The sequence below is a fragment of the Hippocampus zosterae genome, chromosome 16, assembly GCF_025434085.1.
Source record: "Hippocampus zosterae strain Florida chromosome 16, ASM2543408v3, whole genome shotgun sequence".
Lineage (NCBI taxonomy): Eukaryota > Metazoa > Chordata > Actinopteri > Syngnathiformes > Syngnathidae > Hippocampus > Hippocampus zosterae.
The window spans coordinates 17340545-17366055 of record NC_067466.1 but is presented as its reverse complement, the minus strand read 5'-3'; the positions used below and the strand labels follow the sequence as shown (position 1 = coordinate 17366055).

General features: G+C 44.7%; 1 protein-coding gene across 1 annotated transcript in view; it reads right to left on the bottom strand.

Moving 5' to 3' along the window:
* The window catches only part of sgcd (sarcoglycan, delta (dystrophin-associated glycoprotein)), a 111593-nt gene that overhangs the window by 85930 nt on the left and 152 nt on the right, over window positions 1-25511 (bottom strand). The gene's annotated exons all lie outside the window — the stretch shown is intronic.

Sequence of the window (25511 nt, the reverse complement as noted above, 5' to 3'; positions counted from 1 at the left end):
ATGAACCTGATTTAATCGTCCCAGTTTGTGAGCCTGTTTCAGAATTTAAAAAAACATTACATTGTGGAGTGAGTACAGTTTAATTTATGTTCCGGTAAGCCATGCAGAACTGTATTTATTATTCATGGCACTTTTTTTTTTTCCCAATCGTCAAATAACCTGCATGATACCGAGTAGGTGGTCCAGCAACTCTTTTCGCGGCAATTAATTCCGATTGGCGTCAGTGCGACCGCCGACTGCCGAGAACAATTTTTCATCATGCTGGAACTAATGTTTTAATTATTCACTGGCGAAAGGCTTGCGTTGAAAATGAGAAGAGGAACAAGAAGGGAGGTCATTCATAGGCAAGGCCGTCCGTTGTAATTCAATGCGGTCCAATTTTGGAGAAAAAAAAATATGTTAAAAAAGGTTTCATTTGTCTGCGGAGTCTTTTCTCGTAGAAAATCATTACCGTGAGGGGGTGCGGGTTAATTGAAAGTTCAGGGAAATTGCAACGTGGTTACGTGTCGACGGTGAAAAAGAGACGAAGCAATGTTGAGGTTGCCGTCAGGTTGTTAAGAAATCTCGTTAAAAAGGACGGTTATGAAATAGCTGCATGCCCACTGCTGTTTCCATGACAATTCTCTTAAATGGGTTTATGTCCTACTTTGGACCAATCATCTAGTAGGAGTTTGTCAACAAAGTACAAAAATAGTTGGGTTTCAGACATCTTGTGTCAACAAAGTACAAAAATAGTTGGGTTTCAGACATCTTGAGGCCCACAAAAAAACGGATTCAAATCAGGCTCATTTGGACAAAGTGCCCCGGTAGGCGTCTGTCAAAGTGCCTGACTTTCTTATCAATTCTCGGCATGGGGTCCTGAGGCTTTTTCGTGCGTCTTGTCGCAATGTGTGTGCATCGGTGAAAGTGGGGTGCTGGTGAGTTTTGGTGGGTCCAGTTTGGGACCGCTAGTATTGCATTTTTACCGGGATACACAGATGTGTGCTTTCAGATCAATACCAGTACGAGTATATTCACTCCTCGAGTACTCGCCGATACCGCTAGCACTTTTGATATTTGGTAGAAATTTTAATTTGCCTAAAGTTGCAATGGGTGGTATCGGGAGTGTCCGCGAGTACCCGATACTTGAAAAATAAGGCTGGTATCGACCTCGTACCGATACGTGGAAGCGATACTCGCCCATATCTGGTGGTTTGGTTACATGAAACATTTAACAACATTGTGGAGGGACCACAGGCTATCAAGCTACTGCAAATCATTAACTGGGGGGAGGGGGGTGGAAAAACCAAACCCAAAACATTCCTGGTTGGTGTGAATACTCCAAATCCATTTTAATTGAATTTCCGATTAATGTGGGAGCATTCCTTGAAGCGGCCGAGTGGTCTTTGCTTTACAAATGGCGGTTGAAAAATCTTCTTGTTTGGGTCTCCGTGAACTCTTCACCCATCTCATGTATGTCAGTAATTCATCTGACCTTCGGTTGAGCAATTAACCTCAACTGTCTGCTCTCCTTTCACGTTTATAACCTCACTCCCCCGACGGGCGCTCAAAAATCCCCCACACACATAATGTTGACTTCTGAATGTTAATATGACAGTGAGGAGCGGGCTAAGGGAGGTGTGTATGTTTGTGTGTGTGTATGTGGTGGTGGGGGGGGGGGGGGGGGTCTTTGACCCGCAATCAGCTTGAGCCAAGTGAACTTTACACGGATGCAATTATGAAAGCCTTGATTAGCCTGCTGCGGCTTAGTGTCGCGACGGAGGTGAATTAATCTGAAGGCGGGGGGTTGTCGGCGCGTGTTAGCGTGTTAGCACATGTGCGCCTCGCTAACTCATGCATCCATCACAGCGGGACCGACTCCGCTTGCAAAACAGTCAAGCGACATGACAACTGCCTTAAATCGGCAAGTTTCCAACGACACGGACGCTATTCTTCACCCGCGGACGTTAGCAATGAGCCCTCGTGGGCTAGCGTCAGGAAACTTGATTGCTAACCAAAACAGCAGCACTTATGTAGCATGTTTACGCTACGTTGGAAGATAAGATATTGTTCGGAGCCCCCCCAAAAAACCCATCAGCCTCTGATACCAGTGTCACTAATTAATATGAATTTTGGTGGACAAGTCTACGATAACAGTCTTGGTCTAAATTAAACCAGAAGTCAGCCATTTTGGGCCAATTCCAAGATTTGTCTACACGAAAGAAAATCATCCAAGACACTAGCTTCACTGATTGACCTGAAACTTGGTGAACATGTCAATCATAACAAAAAGCACCAACCCCCCCCCAGTGAGGATCCATATTGGAAATTGAACAGGTGGACCATTTTAGTGCGAAGCAGGCATTGTAATTGCATTCTGAGGCTTTCACCTTCTGCCAGGATCGACTTTTTTTCCATGATTGCCGATGGTTTAAAAAAAACTAAACTGTTTGTTGTTATTGCAAATGCCCCCCCCCCCCCCCAACACAATATTGCCACGAGTGCTATTTGAATGAACGAATGGAGCTCCGTGGTTCAAACTTGCCTGCTTCTGTATTTTTTTATTTTGTTTTTTTGGCATCATCTTATTTTGCTGCCTCTGAAATGAAAACATCAAAAAAGGACCTTCCCTGACTCTTCAAATCCCATCTCTCGCCCGTCATTGATGTTTTTTTCCCCTCCCACTCCCAACTCAATATAAAAAATTGTGCATTCATAGTGTTATTTCCTCGCATTCTTTCTATTGCCAGGCCATTTTTTTTTCAATCAACCAGGCAATCTGACCTAATTCATATTCCACCCGTAGTGCAACCCCCCCCCAAAAAAAAAGGGTCGGAAATTGCTATTATTGCTTCCCGTGAACAAGAGGGCTGCTATTATAACATCATCCCACGCGCAAACGTCATGTCGGAGGCCGCGCTACCTCAATTAGGCAGACACTTTAATGCTACGAGAGGCTAAAACAATCTTTTTTTGCGCAATTGCAGGTTTTGCGTCTCACAAGGGAGCGTGGGCTTTTTTTTTTTTTTCTCCCCTGAGGCGCCGCTCGCGTCTCGGCAAACAGCGTTTCAGGGCTGAGCAAATGACATTGCGGCTGTCAATCAACAATCGGAAAAGGAAAAATGCGCTAAAATGTGTCAAAAAAACAGCAAATAAGGTGTGTCGTGTTTCTCTCGGTAAGGATGTATGAATACGGCCTAGCTGGTGACTGGCATTTCCTGTTTTGTTGTAGTAGAATTGGATATCGTTGAGGAATATGTTTTTCACGGGCGCAAAACACGCCATATTCATACATCAAGTGGGAAAACTGCAGCTAACTGGAGACGGTGGGGCGTGACACGGCAAAGTTAAGCTAACGTTAGCTTACAGACAACACTTGAATTTGTTGAAATTTGTGGCAAACAGAAAAAAGTGTCATAATGATTTTTGAGCAGCTAATAGCGGCCACATTATATACCGAGAGAAGACGCAGGCAAAAAAAAATAGTTTTTTTTTTAAATAGTCGGAGTTGCGACTGCGGTTTGTCGGCGCTACGCTAACATGAGCGCGCACGTTAATCTTTGCCCTTTCTCATCGAGTGCTTTCAAATGTTACAGTCGATTCAAAGGTCGCAGTCTTTGGGCATGATTACCGGTGGATATTGATAACGTTGTTCGTTTTGGGGAGGAAAAAAAAAGGGGATTTGTTGACTGGAAACACAGACTGTTTACTCTGCTTTTGTGTGGATTAAAATATTGATTGAATGTGTTTGTACTATTTTCACAATGCTGTGTTAACCCTTTTCTCCCATCCGGGCCTGCCGTGCTGCAAAACGGCCACGATTAAGACCTGCTAAGTGTCTCGGCGTGCTGATAAGCATCGATAGACAATACCAGGCCCGAAACGGCATTCCGAGGCGCTTGCTAGGTGGAGAAAGACTCATTGGCTCACAGTTTTAGTCCCCTTATATGAGGGGATTTTTTTAAATGGTGTTGCACGCTCACACTCACACCTAGGGACAATTTTAGAGTGTTCAATCAGCCTGCTATGCATGTTTTTGGAATGTGGGAGGAAACCGGAGCACCCGGAGAAAACCCACGCAGGCCCGGGGAGAACATGCAAACTCCACACAGGGAGGCCGGAGCTGGAATCGAACCCGGTACCTCTGCACTGTGAAGCCGACGTGCTAAACACTGGACTACCGGGCCGCCCTCTAGAACATTTAGATTTAGTTTTAGTTTTTCCACACCCCAGCTGAGACGTTTCTACAAAATAAAATGTTTCCCACTCAGGCCCGTGTTCATCATCCTGACATAGCGTGACACAGCAGTCATCACGTGGTGTTTCGCTGGTCACCGACAGAACTCGTCTGTTCTCACATGCATGAACCCGCCGGGCTGGCGGCCAAATGAGCTCGCCAGAGGTGGCCGATGGCCTCTGAGGTTCACCGCACGCTATTTGGTTGCCCGCTGGACATCGCGCGCAGGTGATTCTTTTTTTTATGTGCATGGCCGAATCTTGCGGCCGACTGCAAAGATGCCGACTGACAGCTAGCGAAGCGTTCGCACGTAACTCGGGCGTTTTTTTTTTTTTTGTTGCAACATGTCAGGTTTAATCTCAAGGTCCTTAAAATGCTGCGATCGCTGATCATTTGTTGTTGTGTGCAGCACCTTCAAACGCGATCATCATTTAGAGTTCTTTTTCAACGCAGTTTTTTTTTTCAATCTAATCGTCCGGGTTATTGGTGACATAGCGCTTGAAACAAATTTCAACAAAATCCAATGATTTATCTTGTCCTCATAATTTAGACATCAGAGAATTTGACCAGGGGTGTGTGGACTTTTTATAGCCACTGTATTTGAAGGCCGCTTTTTGTTAATTGCATGTCTGCGATCCAACAATCAAACCGGTCGTGTTGTGTTGCGCTGGAAAAAGAAACTAATTAAGCATTAACAGATGGACGCGATAGGATTGCGCCGGATTTTGCAAAGTGCCGTGGATGCTAGGCTAGCTCTCTAAATTAACTTGCAAGTGGCCACGACGGGCTCGCTCATGCTCCCGTCTTTGACTACCCTTGTTTGTTTTTTTTTTGTTTGTTCTGCTTTTTGTTTTTTTTTAACGCCTGTTGGAGTGAGCACGAGAACTATTTAGAACACGGCCCACTTAGAAGACACATTTGTAATTTTAGCCTCCGGTCTGAGCGCCTGCGGAGAATTTATGAAGGGGCGAATCCACCGTGGTGGCGACACTGAATGAATGTTTGTGGCCTATTTCAACATTTTCTGTGTATGTAAACTATCCGTCGTTGTTTGACATTTGTCATTTTTGCGCTGCTGACTTGTTTCTGGCAAATTCAATAAGCAAAATGTGTTTATCTTATTTTTGCCACACCAAAATGTTGACATATGCTTACTTGCGACGTTCTTCTTCTGTTCATTCAACTTGTAATATGTCTGAACATATGATAGCGCCCCCGGTGGACAAGGCGCAATCACCACTGGTATACCGCAGAGTAATATTAAAAATTTGAAAACACCTTCTACTTTTGGGGTGAAAAGAATCAAAATAATGCTCATGTATCTTTGCACTCTTTCCAATTCATGTCCTAAGTGCCACAAAATACAGAGCAAAGAAACTCCTGGAGTAGTGTTGGGCAGCAGGTAAGACGAAATAGTGCGTCCGCTCCAAAGATTGTCATAATCCCGTCGAGACGGGACTAGGGGAGGCATATGGCCGCCATCATTGTAAATGCAGCCGTCTGGCCACTGCCGAGTGCTTATCTGCCTGTAAAAAGACAAACGCTTAATCAAGTCATTTGGGGAAGCTCCCAGGCGGAAGAAGCCGGCTGAATTATTTGTGGCGTGCAAGTTTCCTGGCGGTCAAAACTCGTTTGCTGAATTTGATTTTGGAAGGTGAATAATGTGTACCTGTTTTGTTGAATGTGTGATTGAGAACGAATAAGATTTTTTTTGTTTTTTGTGGGAACTGTTGCTGTGAAAATTTGGAATTTTTTGATCTGGATTTTTTTGCCATGAGAACAACGAGTGAAAGTCTCGTCAAATGACAACTTCAGTCACATTTTGAACCACTTTTTTTTTTTTTGTGGGAACTGTTGCTGTGAAAATTTGGAATTTTTTTGATAGATCTGGATTTTTTTTGCCATGAGAACAACGACTGAAAGTCTAATCAAATGACAACTTTAGTCACATTTTGAACCACATTTTTTTTTTTTTTGGTTCTGGTCGCAGCAACATCCCATCCGATTTCGGTGGGAAATCTGAAAACGGCAAGTAATCTGCAGATTACAGCACTAAAACCCCCAAAACGAGGACGGATGGCAGTGCGACAACGACTTCTCGCCTGGCGCCGAGCTAATATGCTGTGAAATGCAGCGCGAGATAGAAAGCCCGGAGGTATCACCTCGGCCAACGGCACCGTGACCAAAATAAATGGGGCAGAGATATTTAAAATGTCTCATACGCCGATGACTCCCTCCTGTGAAACTAAAAAAAAAGTCAAAATGAGGGAAAACCCTAACCAGCGAGATGAATCAGTGATGCTTTACCACATCACGACAATTATGTGGGGCCCCTGGTGGACGCCACACGGAAGACAAAACGAGGGTGGAAGAGGCAAGAAGACAAAATTGGGGTGGATGGAGAATAAATCACATGCATACGAGAACTTTTTTTTATTTATTATTGATTTTAACCATTATTTAAGAAACAATATCATTTTTAAAAATGATTTTTATTTTTTTCATTCAGAAATGTGTATTTCTTTTTGCTCACTTTAATCATTTTTGACAGGTTTAGTCTACTTTATTGTAATTTTTTTGTTCAAAACAGATCAAATATTTAATGATTAAAATGAGTACAGATGAATCAAACTTGTTTTTGAAAAAAAAAGCAATTACTGAACCGAATGTAGTAAAGTATAGTAAAGTAATTATTAAAATATTTACTAAAAAATATTTAAAAGAAATAAATTACAGTAATATTGTCGAAAACTTTTTCTTGAATTAAGGAAATAACAAATGACTCATTTATTTGTATGATTTATTTTACATGCATTTTATTTATATTGTATTGAATGGTTGATTTTATTTTTCTTTAAAAAATCAATTACTCCATAAGTGAGAATGAATAACGAATAACTACGACTTTTTTTTTTTTTTTTTGGCAAGGCAACACACATTCCAGGACTCCTGTTGATATCAATACTGAGTGGGCCAGATTGAACAATTTGATCGGTGAGCAATCTGGAGTGTATCGCCTTCCTCAGAAATGGATTGAGTGGCTTCTGCTCTCCAGTGTGCCCCACTTATGTCGCCAGCGTCGTAAAAGCAGCGTTGTAAACGTTGGCCGACTGCCACGTTCCCATTCAGGTGTCGCCTTTCCCCCGAACAAACATCCCTTTTAGCGCAAAAAGCAAGACCCCAATTCCCGTGTTTGTTGGCCCCGTAGCTCACTTGGGCGCCGCGCCCATGCGCGGTGTTCAACCAGCAGGGGGGGTGTCCCCCTCAGCGGGGGCTGCCCGCGGTTAGGGGGGTACCGGTGGAGTTATACTTTGATTTGCGGGCACCCGAGCGAAAATGTGAGCAAGAATACACGCTGGCAACCAAAATAGATTCTGCGAACAGGAAATTGCAGCCGTGAAGCAAAATTGAATAATGCATGCCGGCTAACATTGCCCTTCAACTTGAACTCAATGGAACAAATGTTGTTTTTTCAACTCAACTGTGTGCGTGTGTGTGTGTGTGCATTAACCTCCACTAAATTCTGTGAACAACAGTGAAAAGAGGTCACGCTAACAGATAATTGGCAGCCATACAATAATTGGTCAACCAAACTCCCTGGCTTTTGTACAAGACAGTGAAGCGTGCTTTTTAGTTGCATCTTGATTTAAAAAAAAAGAAAATTAAAATTAAATCAATTTTAGAATAGTCTTTGGTAATCATTCAACTTTTTCTTTTGTAAAATAATGACTAAAGAACTAGTTTTTTGTACTCGCTGCACTTTTCAAACTTACCATGTGTCACGCACACAGTAAGCTGCTGTAAGTCATTGTTTTTCACGGAGGATAAAGAATATATGCGTGTGAGTATCGCCATCTTATGTGTGGCTACGGCTTTTGTTCAAATATACAGCAAATGGTTGAAGGCAACCTTTTTTTTTTATGAACGCATGTTTTAATCACAGCATGTGATCAGCAATAGCGCCTCCTGGTGTGTGATAGATGAACATGAAAAAAAAAAACGTCAGAAAGGACAGCTTGTCTCATCTTATTTTTTTCCTCTCTCGCTCTCTTTTATGTCGACATGCCAGCTTGTCCGTGACCCCCCCCCCCCCCGCCGCCGCCTCCCGTACGCGCTACATTGATTTTCTTTTACAACCCGTCCCGTAATGTGGTCGTGACACAAGCGCTCTTGTCATCGCAAATGTCAAGCAATCGGCTCGTCTTGTAAAGGTCAGCGTTTTTATGGGCTGTTCAACATGTTTGAAAAAAGGATGACGGCTGCGCTGGCAGCGCCAACATATCAGCCGGCGGCGGCACTGTGCCAGGATGCGCGCATCTGTTGAGCGCAAGCGGGGAAAACGGATACACTGCCAGGAATGGACGCAAAAAGTCAAAAAATCATTTTTTTGGTTGCACGATAAAGCCGTAGAAATTGGCAACTTTTGTCTCACATTCTTGCCTTTGAATTGTTGATTTTTTTGTTCCTGTAAATGTTGATTGCTTGTAATATTTCTACGTTTTCTTAGCAAGATTATGACTATTTTTGTACCGATTCTTCTTGTAAAGTGAGACTTTCTGGCAAGATGATTTTCAAACTGAATTCAAAATTTTTTTTGGGTAGGTTACCAAATGTACCGTCAATTTTTTATTTTCTTGGACGACAACTATATCCTATAGCCTTCATTCAATGTTTTTCTTGTAATTTTTTCTTTGCGATTGTATTTTTTTTGTTCATTATGACTCATGGAAGTTCTGCTTTAATCTAATGTAACGTTTTTTGGGAGGGACCAGCAGGAGCTGATTGGTCCACACGAGTATAACCATACTGACGAAAACAGCCGGAAACAAAAACCGAACGAGCAGATGTGACGTGGAAGGAAAAAAAAATAAAATAAAAATAAAAAATAAAAAACACATTGCATGAGAAAACATGGACCAAAACTACGAGTAAATCTGATGAAAACAAACCCAACAAAAACATTTTTTGCTTCAGATTCTCCCCCCACCCCTCCGCTATATCCTTTAAAATCTCACAAAATGGCGACTTTACACTCTCTTTTTTAAAATTCTTCCTTGACAATATGGAAAATGACAATAAATGACAATAGCTTAGCATTTTTGCGGGTATATGCTAAGCTAGCAATTGGCTAGCTTAGCATATACCCGCAAAAAAACAACAATACATCTTTCCCTTCTCTCCCAACTTCTTGGCACGGCAGTCTTCTTCAAATGTTGGGCCTCAACTCCACTCGGAGTACTCCAAGTTGTCGGAGCCTTGCCAATGAAAAATGCACACGGCGCGGCAGGCCCCGAAGAAAACACCGGCTGAACGCGTTGAAAAAAAAAAAAAAAAAAAAAAAAATGAGCGTCCTCATTTCAAATTTCATTCCCGGAACCAGATGGTGACCTCTTCCCTTTGTTGTGCTACACTCGGATGCGTTTGTGTGCACTCAAGTGAACGCGTTTTTTTTTTCGTCCAAAAGTACGCCGATTCGAAGAGCGATGATAATTGTAAGCGCATCGACCGTATATAGTTGACTTGTCTTCCGTCGACGGTCAGAGGCGGGGAAGGTCGCTCGTTAGGGCGAAAAAGCTCATTAGCCGACGGCAAAGAGTAAGCAGGAGGGGCGGGCCAGGAGCGATCGCTGTCGCACCAAAGAAAATAACAATTAGGAAATGTCGTCGAGTAAATAACACACTGGGGGTGTGGGGTTGGGGGGGGCTGTCAAAATGGAGGTTAATTGGAGCACACCGCCCGTGGCTTTTATTTTTGAGCCGTTTTTATTTTTTTTCGATTCCCCATTCATGTTGGATGCGTTTTCTCGATTCCTGACATGGTTCAAAAATGGCAACGCGACGCTCAAAAATGACATTCATTCATTCATTCATTCATCTTCCGAGCCGCTTGATCCTCACTAGGGTCGCGGGGGGTGCTGGAGCCTATCCCAGCTGTCTTCGGGCAGTAGGCGGGGGACACCCTGAACCAGTTGCCAGCCAATCACAGGGCACACAGAGACGAACAACCATTCGCACACACACTCACACCTAGGGACAATTTAGAGCGTTCAATCAGCCTGCCACGCATATTTTTGGAATGTGGGAGGAAACCGGAGCACCCGGAGAAAACCCACGCAGGCCCGGGGAGAACATGCAAACTCCACACAGGGAGGCCGGAGCTGGAATCGAACCCGGTACCTCTGCACTGTGAAGCCCACGTGCTAACCACTGGACTACCGGGCCGCAAAACAAACACTCCCAATTTTTTTCTTGTTCTATTGCATTTCATATTTTTTTGTGACTTTTTTTTCATACTAAACCTCTTTCTTTTCAACCTGAATGGTTTTTTTTCCCCCGCATCGACTTCTGTCTTCATTCTTGTAATCGCCCCCCCCCCCACCCACCCACCCACCCACCATCACTACCCTCCCCCGTAGAATAACTTTGTTATCCTTGTGTCCTTCATATTTCATCGCCTTAGGGCAGCGCGATGACGGCCGACAGTTTGGCGTTTTCATTTGGTGAAAAAAACGTCACCGTTGTCCTTGATTTCTGTTGATCAAGGTGACAACGCAACATACGAGGGCTTCAGTCGAAGCCTTGGCGGAGGTTTTGGCCGTCCAATCAAGAGCACTTTTATGGGTTGCATCATTAAAAGGCCGCCCAACGTGCTTCGAATGCGATCGCGGAGCCATCTGAGGAAACCCTGTGGCTGTTGTTGTTGTTTTTGTTTCTCTTTTCGCATTCGCATCAAAGAGGTACAACGGCGCAGGGCAAAGGGCTCCCTGCCTCTTTTCCATCACTCTCTGCCCCCGAATTTCCCGGGCAGCTTCACGCAGAGGGGCAAAAAGAGGAGACGCCAACGCATCACGACAGCATCAATGGCGAGAAAACCCCCGCTTGCCCGTTTGCCTGTCACTAGCTTCCATGCAGGTTTCATTTGCATGCGCGTTTGACGGCGTGCAGCTGTAATTAACTTTCTGTGCACCCCCCCATATGGCTGACGTGTCAAACTCAAGGCACGGGGGGGGGGGGGTCATATTTGGCCTGCCGCATCATTTACGCGGTTCGTTTTCTCCGTGGCGTCGAAAGAGGAAGGAGGAATACAGGACGTTGTTTTTGCTGTTGAATCCTGCTTTTTATGCCTACAGAAAGAGCCGAGCGAACTGTCAGCGAAACACGAACTAAGCTGCGCGATTGTTACGTTTTGAATAAAGACGCACAATAAAGTCATAGAGGATGTGGAGACATGTTTTTGGACAATTAAAAATCTCATCGTGTGATTTGAAGAATGACTCGCTGATATTTATGAAGGACTCAACTTGCCGCGGTATTTTGGGGGTGGAACCGCTTCTTTATGACCGACTCCCACGTGGTTTTTTTTTTTTCAGACGTTTTGTAGGTAGACGAATGAGTGGAATATCATTCAGGCAGGCGAGATGGTTGGTACATCGCACCCCCGAGGCTAGTAGCGAACCGCCCCAAGAAACCCGACATCCCTGCCCAGCGCGTTTACATGCCTTGATGAAAATGACGTTCCGTTGAATCAACGTCAATTTTTGATTTTTTTTTTTCAGAAAAAAAATAATACGGCCGCAGGACACTATGGAAATAGAAACTCATGCCGTGCAAGGAAATGAGAGTTTGGTGATGCTGAGGAAATAAAAAATAAATCAACAATCCGACGGGTGACTGAGCCGCAATCCGCATGCGCGTTCCCGTCAGCCATTTTGTTTGAAATTCCTTCTGAAAATCAACTTCAAATACTTTGGGCATGGCTGCTCTTTGATATCGAAGGCTAAATTGGGTTGTTGCGGGCCCTCAAGGACCAGAGTTGGACACCTGAGGTCTTGGAGTATGTCCACGTCGGGCTTAGGACTGGATTCGTGTCGGTTTTCAAATGAGGTCCAAGTTTGTGTCGCATCTAGGATGAAATATATTAGAAAGCAGCACGAGTAACCCCGGTGGCATTTATGTGTTGCCTGGTAGCTTTCGCACTTTAGCACTTAAGCACTCGCTGCGCTTCAATGCTTGAAAGCCTGGGGAGTCTTGCCCCCAAGGTCCTTTAGGCTGTGTCAAGACGGTCTACATCCGCACTGTGGGTGTGTGAGTAAATTAAATCACACCACCAGGGGCCACGGCGCGGTCAGACACATGCTCTCTGGCGGTCTCTCTGTCACACACACACACTTACTAGCCCACGCGAGCGTGCGTCAAAAAACAAACGTGTTTATTCAATCTAATCCGCAACCAACTTAAGCTTCCGCCGGGCGCAGGGGCGAGAGTTACTCATCAAAAAGTGGATGCGACACATTCTTTAAATTCCGCCGGAGGATTTGTCTGCTTGCCGCTGACCTCTTTGAGGGCGGCGGGACGTAACGTGCCGCCGGCTAACGCCGGTCGACGTCAGTGACAGTACTGTGCTGAATGTCACGCAATCCGAGGGGCAGGTGCAGAAGAGCGAGGTAGCCAGAGAGGTAAGGTGGAAACAAATAATAGGATCTTCAAAAGAATGTAGAGGGAGCCAGTGAGGGAATGCAAAAGGCGAACAGCAGTATTTAGGACCAACTGGAGGTGCTAGGTGGAGGATTGGCTGACTCCAAAGTCAAGAGGCAGGTGCAGAAGAGCGAGGTAGCCAGAGAGGTTAAGGTGGAAACAAATAATAGGATCTTCAAAAGAATGTAGAGGGAGCCAGTGAAGGAATGCAAGCGGCGAGCAGCAGTATTTAGGACCAACTGGAGGTGCTAAGTGGAGGATTGGCTGACTCCAAAGTCAAGGGGCAGGTGCAGAAGAGCGAGGTAGCCAGAGAGGTTAAGGTGGAAACAAATAATAGGATCTTCAAAAGAATGTAGAGGGAGCCAGTGAAGGAATGCAAGAGGCGAGCAGCAGTATTTAGGACCAACTGGAGGTGCTAAGTGGAGGATTGGCTGACTCCAAAGTCAAGGGGCAGGTGCAGAAGAGTGAGGTAGCCAGAGAGGTAAGGTGGAAACAAATAATAGGATCTCACAAAAGACTGTCGAGGGAGCCAGTGAAGGAATGCAAGAGGCGAGCAGCAGCATTTAGGACCAACTGGAGGTGCTAAGTGGAGGATTGGCTGACTCCAAAGTCAAGGGGCAGGTGCAGAAGAGTGAGGTAGCCAGAGAGGTAAGGTGGAAACAAATAATAGGATCTTCAAAAGACTGTCGAGGGAGCCAGTGAAGGAATGCAAGTGGCGAGCAGCAGCATTTAGGACCAACTGGAGGTGCTAAGTGGAGGATTGGCTGACTCCAAAGTCAAGGTGTGCTGGAAGAGGGAAACACCCTAAAAACATGCTGGATGGGGACCCTTGAGGACCGGAGTTGGACACCCCTGAGGTAGAGACTAGGTCTATGTCCATGTTGGGTCAACTGCTTGGTTCCCGTTGGGTTCCAAACTGGGTTCACTTAGGGTCAAGGTTCAGGTCTGGGACTATGTTTATAAAGAGGATCCAAAGTTTTTGTAATGTTCAGCACTGCCCTACCTTCAACCTAGTCAAGAGCTACAGGAACCTAGTCCAAGACTCTTCATTTCACTTGTGCCGGTTTCCACAGAAGCCGAGTTCTACACCTGACACGAACCTTGACGAGACCCAATAAAAATGTTTTGTTTAAACTACTCTCCGTGAACCATGTTCTAAAACCTTCAAATAAACTCGTCTACAGCCGACATGGCCCTTTGTCTTTGAAGTGTCCTTCCATCCGAAATGTGTCCAATATTCTGGTTCTTTCTGACTCTCCGGGCCCCTCGCACAGCGGCAGGCAACTTGGCGAGGTCTCGTGTGGAGAGAACGATAAAGGCCAGCGGTTTGCGGCGGGATTGAAGTGCATATCTGTTAAGGGGTGGATGGAGCAGATAGAAAGTGGAGCCGGGAGGAAGCGGACAATTTTCTGCATGAATCAGCGAGACTTTTCGTGCCGTCGGCAGGGAAAAATATAGAGCGCGACTCGTGTAGACGTTCTACCATCGTTCCGTATCAGAATTGATCGGATACAGTGTTCACGTCGGGAGTATTTGAAGTTTCAAACCAGTTAGTTGCAGAATTCCTCATTTGGAAACCAAAAAACAAATGTTGACGTAGCATCATAAGTAAAATTAATTCATTATTAGAATTAATTTGTATAGAATTGCGTTTTTTCACAAAAAAAATTAGCAATTCAGCATTGCTTGTGTCGTTTATTTGCAAAAAATTTCATTCTTATCTTTAAAATTCATGACAAGTTATGATAAGTGATTGAACAGAAATAATTGTTGTTTTCCGCCAAACTCAAGGCAATTTCACAAAGTCAGTCGATAAATCGTTTAGAACATTTTTAGCACGTATTTGGTATCATCTAAGCGGTGAAAAAAGTAACAAAAAAACTAACAAAAAAAAAGACAATATTGTGTTTTGCATATGTAGCTGGTTGCGGAATTTATTTAGCCAACTTTCGCGTGCCACTTATTTGCCAAACTCCAGATGACTGAAATTCATAATAAAAGTAGTTCTGAATATTTAACCTGACTTTTTTTTTTAATTTTTGGAAATTTCCAAAAATATTTTATTATTTTAAATGTTTATTTAAAATGTGGAGATTTTTATTTATTTTTTTAACGATTTATAAATTGTTTGAAAACAACAAAAAAAAAAAAACAGCAGCCGAGTTGAAATCTGTTTCTGCTGCGCGGCTCACTCGTATCTACCCCGCCGCAAGCCGATTTTCTGCCAACCGTCAGATGAATCATGCACTACGGGGCCTCTCGTCACAACGGCCCCCCCCGTTTAAACTTTAATGACCAAACATAGACCTTTACATCACGGTGAAATCACAGCAGTATAAAACGTCCCCGTCCGCAGCCAAACGCGGCACTCCTAACGATCTGTTCATTCATTTTTTTATAGCCGATACCACAAACTCAAAAGGCACGAGCCAACTTTTAGAATCTGTCCGGTTTATTACCGCTGAAAGTTTTCACCGTGATGTATAATCTCGGCATACTTTGAGAGCAAGATGTTGAAAATACGTTACGGCGAAGGCGGCGGCGACAGCAGTCATAACTCCGTAGCAGAAAACAAACAAGCGTAAAACAAAGCAAGCGGCACCATCGCTCAAACTAAATGGGTGACTCGTCCCGGGCGGACGAGCTATTAATTTTCCTCAATGCGAGAGCGTAGCGTTTCCCAAATGTCGGACATGTTGTTTGAGCAGATCAAAGGCAAGATAATAAACAGGGCAATAATGTTACAAAAATTGATGGCATGACATTGCCTCAAAGGCACGCGCTCACCAAGAAGCATCGCATCACGTTGTCGCGGGTTAAGGTTTTTTTTTAAAAATGTATTTTGTTCAGTTCCGCAAAACTTGAAACAGCTAAAAACAACAACAACAAAAACATAGTAATCTAAGTGGTTTCTTGAAAATTGTAATTTTCTGATACCAGTAATAAGGAAATTGGTTTTTTTGGTGTTTTTTTTAACACAGACATGATTTTTGTCTTTCAACCAATGACTGGAAACCACCCAAAATTTGGATGCTAACACTCACATGAAATGATTCGGGTTGGTGGGATACACTATATTAGGAACTGAGGCTGTTTTTTTTTTCTTGGTTTCCACATGCGCAGCAAAGTCATTACCGTCTGGCGGAGAGCAGTCAGTTTCGCAGTTGGACGCACGGAAAAGTCAGGCCAGGCCACCCGCAGTTTTGATATATGAGGCAATAACCTGTAATGCAGTGAAGTCACCTTCAGACCCCATCGCTGAAATATAACACTTAAAGTAGTATTTGGGTGACTTTGCTTTTTTTTTGTGTGGTTATTTTACTGAAACGTTAGCTCAAGAGTGCAGAGGATTTTAGCGCCGCCGCCGCCGCCACCACCGGCAGACTCATAATTCAAAATAATTTACTCAAGGCAAGTGGGTGAGCGTTTAATTCGAATGTTGATCCGTAGAAAAGGATGAGTCACGGAGCCGCTCGCAGTCACTTAAAAAGATGTGCCGTGACTCTTAGCATCGTAGCCTGCTAATGCTAGCTCGGTTTAGCTTCTGTTGCCTTGCCTCTTTGTCGTCACGTTTCCAGTCACACGTTTCTTTCTGTAATTATTGAGCAAAGTGGCTAATTAAGTAAGGCGAAATACAAGTAGCGCTGTGACTGATATATTAAGATAAAATTAATATCTTAACCTGAGAACGCTAGATTTTTGTTTCACGTTCCCTGCCGTCGCTTGTGTTTTCTGCTCCTTGTATTGGCAAACCGGGCGCAAACTTTCTCACTTTTATCATCTGCTTTGTTGCGCAACGGTATGAAAATGCAGCCGCCTGCTATAAACAAGGCACTAATTAGCCGTCACGTCAGAGCCGCCGCCGGCGGGCTGCCGGTTCGCGGTGTCAAACCGTAACTCAAATCGTTTGTTCCAACAAGGCACAAAACAAAAAGTGAATTGATGAAATGCATTATTCATCGCCGTCGCCACGACTGTGCTGAATGGAAATTACAGAGCACGCAGCTCATCAATATTTGAAACGTTATTTGTGATTAGTGTAAACAATTCATTATGAAGCGGATACGTGGCGCCGGGCTAAGGGCGTGCATGTTTTGCGCTAATTGGGAGAATGTGGCGAAATGACTCCACAAACACGTATCGGTAATCAATCCTAGCTCATTAAAAGTTGATTGGAAGTGGAATTGTGAACGAAAACAAGGTTAGTGTGAGTTGGGAAAGATGGCAAACATTAAACAAGATCTGTAAGATACAATCGTCTCCAGTTAGCTTCGGAAGTGAGCCGCGCGCTACCTGAGACAATTACATGATGATTTTGTACAAAACGCCTTCTTGAAATGTGCGCCATGTGTAAAAAAATGTAGTTGAAGGCCGTCTCATAGGATAATCACATTTCAACAAGCACGCGAGCGCTTTTTCTACTCACACTCGTGAAGAAACCCGTTAAGAAGAGCCGCCGTAATTGCCGTAACTTTATCATGCAAAACCCTATTAGCCGCCGGCTTTTATTACGCCCCCCCCCTCCAAAAAAAATAGATAAGGTGTAATGCAAGAAGTGGCCGAGGAAATGAACACCGCTTAACTTTTTTAATAACGGAATCAAATGAGTTGTACAGAACATGAGAGGGAAATGTTACCTTTTGTGTCTGGTTTCAGCCGCCGCGTGTTCCCGGCAAAGACGCAATTAGCCGCGACCTACTTCAAGAGCGGGGACACGTGATATTTTTTTTTGTAATTGCGGTATTTTTCGCGGCACGATTGCCAGTCAAACTGCAGGAGAAAAAAAAAAAAGAAGGAAGATGGGGCGTATAATGACACCGCACTTTGTGGGAGGTTAATGAACAATTAGCAAATTGGCTAACGCGTTCATTCATTCGGGCAAATTCATTCAAATGACATTGTAATCAAACTGAAGATTTCCGGGACGCAAAAGTAGAAACAAAGCTTAATCAAGAGTTGTTTTGTTATTGTTTGTTCTCCAGACTTGTGTTAGCAAGTAGCTGGTTGGTTCAAAGTAGCTTCGCGCAAAGTAGTTAGCGCTTAGCTTGTCAGATTTATCCCTCAGCTAGACACATTGTAATCCAACTGAAGATTTCTGGGACGCAAAAGTAGTAACAAAGCTTAATCAAGAGTTGTTTTGTTATTGTTTGTTCTCCAGACTTGTGTTAGCAATTAGCTCGTTGGTTCAAACCAGCTTCGCGCAAAGTCGTTAGCACTTAGCTTGTCAGATTTATCCCTCAGCTTGAGACATATCGATATAAAGATAAATAGCATTAGCATACACGCTTCTAGCATGCATTTTGAATCAGTTTCTCATTTGTGACCACAGCTTAAAAAAAAAAAAAAGTCCAATTTTTGGCCAAAAATTGCCGTCTCTTCAAAACCTTGTAAGCCAGGTCAGTCGTTTCTCAAGGCAGCGCTGAATTTTTCTTGCCTCGCGCTCGCCGTGTTCATTATTATCCACGCTACTGGTACCTGCCACCTGCTCAGAGAAACTGAACAACCTGTTTGTATGGCAAGGTTATTTATTCTCAAACGACCCGTTCCAAAGTAAAGGCAACCAATCATACGATGATGAGTCATCGGTCGCTTCATCCTCGGTCCCGGTGACATGCCCGTCAATCAAAGGCTCTCAAAGTGATGCGCCGCATCTGAAGGAGACACGCTGGGTATTATCAAAGCCGTCAAAGAGACGCTTGACCTCTCTGGCTGTCACATGACTGTCATTAATAGAATGATTGCTCAGACGCCTTAACGCGAGTGCTGTGACGAGGCGACCGCACCGACGCCCCTCGCCGGCGCTTTTTGATCGAGCGCTCCGGACTGTCGCTCACACCTATTATGTTTGTTCGCAAATGATGCTCGCGTCCTTGCTTTGAACTCGGCGTTAGTCAATCAATCGCCCACTTGGGGGGTTGTCTGCGAGTTTGCGTGCGACTGTGCGGAAAATTCAGGCTTGACCAGAAGGATTTTAATCTGTGATTGATGTCCTGTCAAAGGTTCAAGAGCCCGTTTAAAAATGTCAAACTGTTCACTTCGGAAGTAGGAATAATTTTACGTCGAGTCTAAAGGTGTAACCACAAAATTATTTTGGCACATGTGCAAATTTTGCCATTGGCTGGGAAATGGAAAAATACAAAAGAGCACTGAACAAAACACCAAGGGCTCTATTTTCATGCACGTGCGCTTCAAGTCAAAAATTTGGTAGGCGTGTCTAGCATGAGTAGACCCACAAAAAAAGTCTCAAGAACACATGCTCAAAAAAGACACAGGAAGTCTTTGAAGCAGACATGTTGGCCATTTCCAAGTTGGTAGCGGCGCAAAATTCTGGGCGGTTCATCCCCTCAGGGTAGTTTCACCCGAACTTTTGTCATTACACCCACATAAAAGTCTCAAGAAACAATGAATTAACAGGCACACAAAGTCCTTCATTTTGGTTTGATGCTTGTTTGTTACGCAAAGCAAAGAAATGACCAAGAAAGTATAAAAACACCTAAATTGGGGCCACGTGTAAGAAGAAAATTTGTGGATAAAAGGTTCAAGGTTGAGAATCCATGCCACGTGGCCCCAGGATATTTGTATTAAAAAAAATCCCAAATGAGAAAAAAACGAAAGCTCATCAACATTTTTAGCAACTTTTGTCAACAACAAAATAGCCATTTCTCCTAGTCGAGCCTATTAGCTATGCACCGGCGCGCCATTCGCCACAGGCGACAAAGATTCCTCGTTCCCGGTTGCCTCGGGCCAATCTCACATGTTTACATGACGATCGGCAAAATTGTGGCTGAGAAAACATTCCTAAAACGCTCCACTGGTTTTAGTGCGTTAAAGGCGCTATCGGGGTGCCAGAATGGCAGGTTCGGTTTTGGGGCCGCTTTGCTATTCCAGGCATAAGGCGGGCTTGAATATTTTCAACGTATGAGGAAATCTCAAGAATATCAAGACATTCTAGAAGGAAATGTGCCATCCTAGTGTAACAAAGCCTTGGCCTTATCGGTCCTCCGGCGGAATTAACGGCCTCGCCGCTCTTCTGACGTCCATTCCGACTGATTGGACTGTCGGTGCGACTGTGTCATGACTAATGCAACGGCGACCCCGGAGCTCATTAGGGGCCGGTGCCATCTGTCGACTTCTAAACAGCTCGTGACGAGCCGGAGTCTGGCAACCTCCCGCCGACTGCGCCCTGACAGGCCCGGCGTGAGTAATCGATGATTCTGGAAGTCTGGAAAACGGATCCGATTGTTGTCGGCAGTCAGAGGCAATGAGAAGTGACCGCGTGCTAATACAAACTAGCTGCCTGGAACATCCTTTCTTTGTGAACCTTGGAGGAATTTCTGAATGTCACAGTGGCTAACCATCGATTTAAAAGGCTTCACGCACAGCGAGCAAGGAGGCCACGAAACGACTTTGCTCCGTCAGACGTGCTAGAAAACAAGGCTGAAGATACAACCAAGGATGTGGAAATGCCAGGCTTTGAGAGCCGTAAGAATCCGAGCGATACATATTCAGATTTATGTATTTTTAACCCGGTTACAAGCGGCTGAAATGAGTTTTCTCCACAGGGTGTCCGGGCTCTCCCTTAGAGATAAGGTGAGAAAAGCTCGGTCATCCGGGAGGGGCTCCGAGTCGAGCCGCTTCTCCTCCATATCGAGAGGAGCCAGATGAGGTGGCTTGGGCATCTGATTCGGATGCCTCCTGAGAGCCTCCCCGGTGAGGTGTTCCGGTCATGCCCCACCGGGAGGAGACCCCGAGGAAGACCCAGGACACGCTGGAGAGACTATGTCACCCAGCTTGCCTAGGAACGACTCGGGATCCCCCGGGGAGAGCTGGATGAAGTAGCTAGGGAGAGGGAAGTCTGGGCTTCCCTGCTAAAGCTGTTGCCCCCGCGACCCGGCCCCGGTAGATGATGGATGGATGGATGGTATTTTTAACCCCATTGGCGCAAATCCACATTCCGGTTGAGGGGGTACGGCTTTTCATCGTGGGGTCGGATGTCAAATGACTCATGGGAAGGGTGCTAATATTCATGGTATGCCTACTGCGCTCAAGAGTGGACAGCATTCTGTTGTTCAATTGACGGGGGTTCAAATGCAGGTGTCTTCCAAAATAACCGTGGCTTCCAAATGCGGATTGACGGTACTACTTGTAGACTTCCGCAACCGGTTGAGAAAACGGCTGAATGCAAAGCTACTTGACGGCCTCATAAACGTCCTGCGTTTGCGCGCATTGGCAAATTGGTCTTCTCGCCTCTTCGGCAAATGGAGGTCAGGTTGTCAGGCCAGACAAACGAGCGCCCGGCATACCGATCATCGGGGGCAAAAACGTTTCAGAGCGCAGTTCCATTATTGAGATCGGGCTGCGGAGGACCATGACATGATTAAGGCCAGCTGAGAGGCGGCGCGGGGTCAGGAGTGAGCGCGCGAAGATGCTTTCCGCGTTGCAGTCTCATTCAGATCAGGGCAAAGTCCAAACTCTGACGATGTGTATTCATCTTCCGTTTTTACCGTCTGGTTTATATCAAGTTTTATTGCCGAAAAAAAAAAAAAGTCCCTGAAGTACCAATTCTGAAGTCGACCATGGAGGTGTACAAGTAGTACCGTCTTCCTAGATGTTTGTGATCCTTTTTGGTTTCGTCTGTAGCACTAGCTTAAAAAAAACAAACAAATACGAAGCCACTGACTAACCGCAAACTCCCCCTCCTGATGATACCCGAGAAATAAAGATTTGCATCGCCCTGCCAAGTGCACGTAAGCCCCCTCATCACGATCAGCCTTTGACAGACAAAAAAATCCTCCGAGCAAGCGCCGATATAAGCAATGCTGCGGGTTTACGAGCTTGTCAACGCCCCGCGTCGGAACGTGAATCACCATCGCCGACGTGTCAGTTGAAACAAAAAAAAAACAAAATCTATCTCAATCCGAGCCCGCTAAAAGTCGTCCGTCAGCGCTCGTTGGTGCCTTTTTTTACGACGGACAGCAGAAAATGGATGGCGAGCCGCCGCCGGCGTCGCCTCCGCGCTTTTACTCGCGCCGCCGGTTCAAAAGCGTGGAGGGCTTGGACGTTGCGTTGCGTTAAAAAGGTAAAATTAAATTAAAATTAATTTAATTTTAATTATTAAATTAATAATTTAATAATTAAAATTAATTTTAAATTTAATTTAATTACCGCTAATTAAAATTAATTAACGGGCGCCGTGCAGAACTAGCGAAGAACTTTGTGTTTCTCCTGACCTTCCGCTCAAGCTGAAGGGGTTTTGCTTACGTCACTCGTGTGGTCGCGACTGCCTGGAACAATTTAATTAGTCGCCCGTTTGTTGGCAGGAAGTGGTTGTGTGTGGCGTGTTTAAAAAAAAAAAAAAATTGAGTTACTTAGGTACCATCTGAAATCTTGGTGTTGTTGCTACGTTCGTTTGCAATGACTGAAAAAATGACATTTAAGTATCATGAATTGTGTACATGCTAGATGCTATATATAGATTCTATACAATTTTGTTTCATCAAATCAAATTCATACTTTAAAAAAAAAAAAAAAATTATATGTAGTGATCCGAGTCCGAGCCCCTAAACCACATCACCTAACATGACACCAAATACGGGCTCACTATTTAGCTGTGTGTATTTTCATTTTTTTTCCCCATTTATTTTCTGCTACTGAACTATTATCACGCCTTAAAAACGTTTTTTTTCCAAAAGTATTTGGAGATACTTTATTAAACAGAGGCTTCATGATTAAGATATTAGTTAGCTACGGGTGCACTTCTGTTTTTTTGTTTCATTTCGACTGAACAAAAACTCAAAAGTGTTTAGTTGCAATTATGGCAACTTCCCGCTAAAACCGACTTGTGCGCTGCCTATTTCCAAAGCAATTAGGACGGTAATGAATGAAACCGGGCACCTGTAGCATAGGCGCAATCATAGGATTTGAGGGGGGGGGTGTGGGGGGGCGAGGGCATGAAAAATGCAACAATCAGATTAATCAAGCAAAAGGCACAGACCAATTACTCACAAAGCACTCCGGCAACAGGTGATGCTTATCATTAAATTGGAGGGAGATCGCAGGCGCCGGCTTCGTTCATCACGCGGGACCTTGACGAAGCTCCGACGCAGGGGGGGGGGGGACGGACGGGCGGGTGGGGGGTTTTTCGGGGCGTGATTAACGAGCGCGCGGGTGACTTTGCCAGGTAACACATCAACATCTGCTCCGACGGGATCCGAGCCTGCCCAGTTGGAGAAAGTCAAGTTTTTTAACCTTGCTCGTCACTCAGGGCCACGCCGACGAGAGCGTTGGCACGCCGGCGGTTGTTTTTGAAGCTAGATAACATTTTGTCAACAGCATAGAATGTGCAACGTACCTTTTTTTTTTTTTTTTAAATCAAAATAGTGTTCATATTTCCATCTCTCTCTTCGCTGGAAGGATTCACCAATCAAAAGTTTTTATCTGTTGTGGCTCTGTTTTGTTTCATATCCCAAGACTTCTCGTTTGTTTTTGTCATCGGAGACGATGAACTTCGGCGGGAACGCAATTGAAAATGATAGATGAGCCGTTTCGGGGGCAGACCCACGCGCAACGCGGTGCGCGGGCGACTTTGATTGATTGATTTTGGGCGTGTTTGTTTTCAGGCACTTTTGCGACTTCGGAGAGTTGCTCGGCATCGCCGGCGAAGGTTGCGGGGCCACAAAAACGCTTGCGTCAGGCGGGATTATTTTCTTATCTGTACTCTCCGTGCGGAGATTACGTGCACGTTTTTGGGGTTATGGTTCAAATCCGTTCATTGAATTGAGCTGATGAGCATGAATGGAATTTAATTGTTTGGTTTATTTATTTACTTTTTGCCTTGCTACCGTTTTGCTAAACATCGGGTTTGATTGACAGAGAAAAGTCCTGCTACATTTTGCAAATAAGGGCACCCCCCCCACCAAAAAAAAGTACAGATGTCAGTGCAGAACAAGTGCTTTGAAAGCTTTCTGCGCTCTTACATTACAATCTGCAAGTCAATATTTCATTAAGCCAACAGCGGGGGCTTGTTAACAAAAAAAAAGGCTTGCTGCCTTGTCAGACGTCTTGTCGGACTTTTCTATTGCTTCTGCATTTACTGGTCCTGGTTTACAAGAGAAGCAACGTCCAGAATTTGACCAAAATATCAATGAGCTCTGATTGGGTAATCACTGGACAGAATGCAAAGTGGCTGGGGAGGCTGTAAATAGACCATAATTAAGTTTTTGGAAACTTCAAAATAAAAGTGAAGCCTGAGCAACTGGCTAGAAACAGTGAAATATTGACCACTTGTTGGAAAATGTGTCCTCCGGCTTTGGATAAAAGCAGGTCTAAGTTGTGGCGCAGGAGGCAATTTTGAGGGATTTGATCGAAGCGCAGGCAGACAAGATTCTGGGATTGATGTCATTATATTGCGTGGATAAGACGACAGCGGGTGCCGAACCCGTATTAAAACACCCCCATGGGCCGTGGGACAATTCCACGGGGCGGGGGGTGGGGGGGGGGTGTCACACATACATGAACCGTCACATTGGTGTGTGTTTGCCCTGGTTAACTTCACCGCTTTCACTGGCCAGGAAGTAATTCGGCTGTGTTACTCCCACAACGGCGCAATCGCCTGTTTTTTTTTCCTGCGCTCAGCTACAAAAATGCCTAAAGAAAGAAAATTCCACCCATGCGCAGTTATCAATTAAATTTCACTGAAATGTTGTCTTTAAAAGCATTTTTTTTTCAATCATGAAAAGTTTTTTTTCCAGTTTTCCTTGACTCTAATAACCTTGCTTCAAATCCAGGCGGAAAGAAGCAAAGGATATTTTCTTCCTTTGTGTTTGACTTCTGTTGTTACAAATTTCAAGAGAACCTGAAATGCAAATACGTGGGTGAGAGAATCAGGAGGAAGCAGAGTGAACTGTAACAACACAACCCCCCCCCCCCCCCCGCCCCTATGCCGCACAATTTCTCCGCGCGGCTGGCGGCTTGCCGCCGCGTGTGACATATTTGAATATTGAAATGATGCTTGATGAATGGAGAGCCATGCAGGTAACACAGTAGGACCCACAGGCGTGGGTTTCTAATATCGCTGACATCACGTCGCGCTAAAAGACGTGCTGTGGGCCCGTGATAGGAGGGTGGCAAAAGCAGGACCGTCTGCAACACAACAGCGACACTCAACGCAATAAAATAAAATAAGACGTGTGGATATTCAAACAAAGCTCCAAAATTCCAGGAGGATGCATCCCAACTGTTCCGTGCCATCCCACATCTGATACCACGTGTCGCGGAACTCCCCAAAGTAGTCCCTCCAACTAATTACCGTCACTCTAACGCTTCTGCGATTTCTAGAGTGAGTCTGTTGCATAAGTTTTGTCCCACCTCATAGAATTTTGGCTCCAATTCAAGTGCAAATTGCGAGCGGCGTTTGCACCGTTGTGGGAGTGAACAAAGGTGACTCAAGCCAACCAAACCATTAAAATCCAAGAGAGCCCACTTCCCAGTGCCTTCCTCCTCAAACCTCCACCATCACAAATATTTTATATTTTATTCGAACGTACATCAAAACCAGAGTTCATTTTAGTTCCCTGGAGGTTAATTAGCAACAAAAGATGGCATTATAACCTCATTCTAATTATTCTAAAACAATCACTAGAATCGACTGCGACAGCCCGTACCAAAATTAGAGAAAAGGAAAAGTAAACGCAACTTGTCTCAGGTGGTGTTTACACCCGAACGTAAATCCCACTTGAACGCTGTCGCTCGCCAAAACACCAGCCTTACATCCAAGTGCACGCATGTGTGTGTGTGTGTGTTCAGTGCAGGTGGAGTATTTT